This window comes from Cucumis sativus, unplaced genomic scaffold (assembly GCF_000004075.3).
Source record: "Cucumis sativus cultivar 9930 unplaced genomic scaffold, Cucumber_9930_V3 scaffold40, whole genome shotgun sequence".
Lineage (NCBI taxonomy): Eukaryota > Viridiplantae > Streptophyta > Magnoliopsida > Cucurbitales > Cucurbitaceae > Cucumis > Cucumis sativus.
Window position 1 is genome coordinate 56,084 of NW_022279548.1, and position 5,996 is coordinate 62,079.

Consider the following 5,996-nt stretch of genomic DNA (forward strand, 5'->3'; position numbering starts at 1 on the left):
AGACGATTATTCGGTAAACAATCTAAAGATTAGCTGAATATCTTATAAAAAGATGTTGCCGTAGGCTTAGTGGTGACAGGTGAGAAAGTAAGCTGTGTCTTTTATGACTCTTAAACGTTGAAGTCAATCAATGAGTTCCAAATGCAATATTGGAAGTTTTCTTAAATATTTTGATGCTTTTGCATGTTATGAAAGAACTTGGTTAGATGTGAGAAAGGGGTTTATGAGATTAGTTACTTACTATTCCCTTTTTCACTGTCATTGCTACTCAGTAGACATGCTATGGGCTCGTGTTTCTGTAGAATATAATTCAGATGCTCTTTCTCTAGATTATAATTTATATGTTCTCTCTACAAATTTGAAGTAATTTCTACTGCTTTTGCTAATATTCTCTATAGCTTATTCAAAATGTAGTTGTTTAATAACTGTTCAGATTTAAAATATATTATAGAGTTAAATTTAACACAGTTAATCAGCTTAAGCATTTGACTCTGGTGTTCTTAAGATATAAATTCAAATCCCTATAATTTTATCATGTGGATCTTTTCAATCTTCTCACATACTGTCTTCATTTCATAATCTTGCCTACTAGCTGCGTATCATCAATGAAATTACCATAGGAGTCCACATGTGGTAATTATGGATCTAGCACGATATACTGCGTATCATGTTGTTGGAGACCATTTTAAATGATTAACCAGTCTATTGGTGGTTTGAGTCTTTCCTTTTGAATCTATAGGTTGTTCAATGGTCTAATATTAACTGTGTTTAGATTTATGGTAATTTTCATTCTTTTACAGCCTTAATAACCAAGAAAAGGTGTGCTTTTATAATCTTTTCTTTCTCTTCGGCAGGTTGGTAATGTAGAAAGGATACATGTATACTATGCCCATGGACTAGATAGCCAAACCTTTGTTCGCCGATGTTATTGGCTCCTAGATAAGTATGTTATGGTTGAAAGAAAATTGTTAAATTTCTTGCTACCAGTTGTTTCAGTGGGGTCTATCCCCATCATGCCACAAGCAAAGAAAAATGAAATTAAACAGTGGAAGTATATCGTGTTCTACTTATATAATTTATGACTTGCTTCTGCTTTTTGTTCAGGACCTTTGAACACATTGTCCTTGTTTATTACCGTGAAACACAAGAGGTTAGGTTCAGCACAATGCATCTGCAGTTACTAAAATATTATCTTGAGACAAACTTTTATCATTGGACTACTACATCTATTTAAGATTTGCTAATTTTTCCTCCATGGTTGCAATATTAGAACTTCATCCAAAATAATGTTGTCATGTGTGTCTTTAAATTTTTACTGGCAGTCTGGCACCATATAGATCTAGTAGTTGTGCATGCATGTCTTCCTCTCTATCCTCCATTGAAAAACTCGATAATTATCTGTTTGTGTTTTATTTTGATGATTTAATCCAACATTTATTATGGATAAAGTCAGCCATAAAATACATATGTTTACTACTGCTCTTTGTACATTTTAAATACTAGATTTCTTGATGATTGTTGTCTTTAAGTTGCTCTTAATGTTGTTGCATATCGAGAAATGCACTGTAATTTCTGTACCAATTTTATCACTGCTTTTAACTAAATCTTCAAAAATCAAGGCACCACCTGGATGTAGAGTGCTATATGGTGATTCAAGTGTTGAGAGTTCTCTTTCTTCTGCTATCCATAAATTTATGGAATGGAAAGGCAATGATCATGACACTATTTTTTGTCAGATAAACACAGGTTTCATATGCTTCAACTCTGTGGTGCTTCACAGCACACGGATAAAACTTCCAAACATTCTGCACCCAATATTACCATAATGCATTTGGACATTTCATTAACAACTTCTTACAATTAGCCTTTCTATATTGAAAATAATTCGTTGTCTTAACTTCCTGTTGCTCCTAGTTTCAGAATTTTCCATCCACATCGTTGAACTCAAATTCTGGTTCTGTCTCTAACCCATCAACTCCGTGGCTTTTATCGGAGGAACTTGATTCCAAGGCTACTCATGTTTATTCTCTTGGTGAAAATGAATTGTCAGGTGATACTGGCCGAACCTGTCAAAAATAAATGAGTCATAGTTTGTTTGATCATTCATTTTCTAATCTTTCTTCTTTATATTTAATTAGTTGTTTAATTTCTTAAAAAAGAATTCTGGTTTATTTATAGTATATTTGGTAGTATGCATGCCTCAGCTCCTTTAATGCATGTCTCTTACAGTATATTTGGTAGTCTTTTATAATGTTACACCCTTTTTTTTAATTCCTAAAACCTTTTAACTTTCCAAATTTTCATTCATTCTTTTAGAAAATTATTTTCATTATTTTTTTATGGTTACAAAACCATCCATTAACTACATTAATTAGACAATTCACTCCAATAATAAATAAATAACTTTTTTGGATCTAAGGTCTTTTCTCATTCTACAAATTTAATTTACTATATAAAGGTTATTATGCTAATTGAAAAATATATTTCTCTCAAGTATGCAATGACAGAAAATTAGGTTATAACTATATAAAAAATATATTTTTAGGTATTATAATTTTTTTAAAAAAATTATATTTTAAATTTTTAATAAAACCTTGCATTTGGGGATTCACATGTTTGTTACTTGTCGAACCAAAAAAGATAAATTCGTGGTGAAAACTCTTTAAAAGCCCAATTCGTGGAAGGAAAAATTGAACTGTGGCGTTGAGTTATTTTGTTGTTGAAGAAGATCGGTAAAAAACCCACAGCATTAAAACTTCTTTTTGTTTCTTTAAGTATATTTTAGATTGCAGCGTATTTTCTATTTGGGTTTAGTTAGGGTTTCTCTTGTTTATTCCAAGATATGCATGGATAATTCATGTTCGACTATTTGGAAAGAGGGATTTATGTAGCACGGGTATTATATTATGGTTTTGGAAGTGTCGAGATAAATTAAGGACTTTTTTAATCTTCTTCAAACAAACCTATACGAAGGTGAAGAATAATTTGTGCTTGTATTTTAGTCGGAATAAGAAGAAACATGAAGAGAATGCCCACGAGGAAAATGACCATGAGAAAAAGTTGTGTATTCCTCCATCCATAACTGAGCACTCTCTAATGTGTATTCCTCCCTCCATAACTGGCTTACTTTGGACTGTTTGGATAGAAAGAAACAATAGAATTTTTAAGGATAAATCAAGGTTTATTGTTAACTTGTGGGAAGACATATGTAACTTGATCGGAGTTTGGTCTAGGCGTCATTCATCTTGTAACCAATATGATGTTAATTACTACCAACTCTTAACTTTAAGCTTTGTTAGATTAGGTTGTTCCGGGCTGATAGAACTAAGTCATGCACATCGGAAAAAGAATCGAATTTCTACCCTAATTGCCACAATTAACATGTAACCATAAACAAATCAAATTAGGGTTTTAAGAAATATTACCTTTGAAGCTTTCAAAAGGTTTGATATCTTCTTACCAATTCTAACCGAGACCACCACTAGTACTCAACTGCTATCCTCTAGACAAAGAACTGGGTTGTGGGACCCAATTTTGGTGTAGAAAGTAATGGAGAAAAAATGAGATTGGAAGCTTTCTTTTTTCTTTTGTTGAGATGATGAAAATGATAAAAGAGGCAAAAGTTCTTCAACATTTGAAAACACCTCTATTTATAGCCTAATTACATGCAAAAATGCATGCAATTCATTTGCCAAATCTCAACACCTAATGTTCCACTAACAATTAGTGGAACTTAGTGGGCTAGGTGTCTATATCTCATATAGCCACATATCCCACTAAGAGTGTGGGATTATCCAACAAAATGTTGGATTTTCCCACTAACTTAGTCCAAGGGTAAAATGGTCATTAGATATTTCTAGTCAAAAGTCAAACTTTGACTTTTCTTAGTCAAAAGTCAATATCTTGACTTTTTACCATTTTGTCCGTCTTGACTAATTCCAACCTCCCGAGCATGAATCCGCATTCATTTTTCCAAAATTCAAATCACATTTGAATATAAGGCTGGTCAAAGTTTGACTTTTCAAAGTTAAAAGTCAACATTTTGACTTTTTACTATTTTTGACCAATTCCGAGCTTCTTAGTATGAATCCGCATTCATACTTATAGTATGTAAAACATAAAGCTCTATTTCTAATTAGAAGATCGACGACTATATACACTGTATATGTCGGTTTCCCTTTCTTCTCCCAATTCGAACAATTCGACTTATTTCATCACACTGTTCTAAGTTTAATCCATATGAGCTAGCAGAGGAACCTAATGGACCTATAGATCATGGGCTCCAACGATTCAAGATTAACTAGCTAAACTCTTTTAAACCGAGTTAATCAACATTCGTTAACTAACGAGTCATTCCACTAAAGTCCCGTAGTTGCACTCCCCTCACTATAGATATATTTGTGTCCATTTGATAAAACCATAATCAGTAAGGTAATCCTTCACAGGTTGCTCGTAACCTTGGCTGGGTCAAAATACCGTTTTACCCCAAGATTACATCTTGCTCCTTAAGTCCCACTAATCCACTATTGAACAATTGGTTTAAGGTTCAACCTATAAACTTAATCCCTCTCGGGCCAATGAGAGGGTGGGGCCCCTTGTTCAAGACTTGGATTCAGTGCTTAAGAGAGCAACCTATCTACTAACCCTAAAGCGGGTAGGAGTGAATTCCATCTTGTACCCTATGTTCCCAGCTAACCACCCGATCTTACCCTTGAAATGGGAGGCTTATTGGGCCAACGCTGATGAGCTGCCCTCACCTATGCAGATCTAAGGATAATCTCGTGTGAACAGGAGTTCATAGTTAACTCAGGATTAAGACTAAGTTACCTAGGTCATCAATAATTGAGATAGTCAGTTTTAAACAGTAAACGGTGTTATAACGTAAAAATGACTAATTCATGGTTCAGTCTTTATGTCAACATTTTACATAGGATGCCCCCACTTTCATGTCTCTACATGAATGATTAGGATCACCTCGTTTGTACTACAAAGTGGGCCGCATCCATAATTTCTCTAAATAAGGCGCCCAACCTTTATTTCATATACTATAGACTATTTAGGCTATATACTCGAACTTGATCCACGTTTATGTTTACACATAAAGTTCAAGTTTATTCAAAAAATAGCCTTGGAACTTGATTTATTGGATTTAAGATTATAATATTTAATTTCTCAATAACAACTTTATTGAACAGAATATTATTTACAAACTACGAGTTTTAGGACAATAAATTCCAACAAACTCCCACTTGGACTAAAATTCCTAGTGGTATGAGAGATGTGGTGTGAGAGAATATAAAACTAGGGCACATGGCCAATAAGTCTCCCACTTGTCCTAGTTTACAAACATCGTAGACCTAAACTGTGTAGGTGACCCTCAAACACTTTAGCCGTGAGGGCTTTTGTAAAAGGATCAGCAATGTTTTGCTGAGAAGAAATCTGGGTTACTACAACGTCATCACGATGTACAATTTCCCTGATAAGATGGTACTTGCGTTCAATATGCTTTCCTCTTTTATGGCTTCTAGGTTCTCTTGAATTTGCAACTGCACCACTGTTGTCACAGTATAAAGTGATTGGTAGATGCATATTTGGAACGACTTCCAAATCTGTCAAGAATTTTCTTAGCCATACTGCTTCTTTTGCTGCTTCACAAGCCGCTACGTATTCAGCTTCCATTGTGGAATCAGCTATACAAGTTTGCTTTATCCTTTGTACCATACATGAGCATGTAGTCTTTTGTTCTTCGAAGATATTTTAGAATGTTTTTAACAGCTGTCCAGTGATCACGTCCAGGATTGGATTGATACCTACTGACCATCCCTACTGAGTAGCAAATGTCAGGTCTAGTACATAACATTGCATACATTAAACTTCCAACAGCGGAAGCATAGGGAATATTTCTCATATCCTCAACTTCTTGAGGTGTCTTAGGACATTGTTCCTTTGACAAATGAATTCCATATCTGTACGGCAGCAGACCCTTTTTGGAATTC

General features: G+C 34.2%; 1 long non-coding RNA gene across 1 annotated transcript; it reads left to right on the forward strand.

Annotated features, from left to right (window-relative positions):
• The first annotated feature begins 907 nt into the window (after positions 1-907).
• On the forward strand, positions 908-2,330 carry LOC116405880. Its single transcript, XR_004218960.1, has 3 exons — positions 908-943; positions 1,105-1,150; positions 1,915-2,330. It is a non-coding gene; the product is annotated as an uncharacterized LOC116405880 (long non-coding RNA).
• The last annotated feature ends 3,666 nt before the right edge of the window (positions 2,331-5,996 follow it).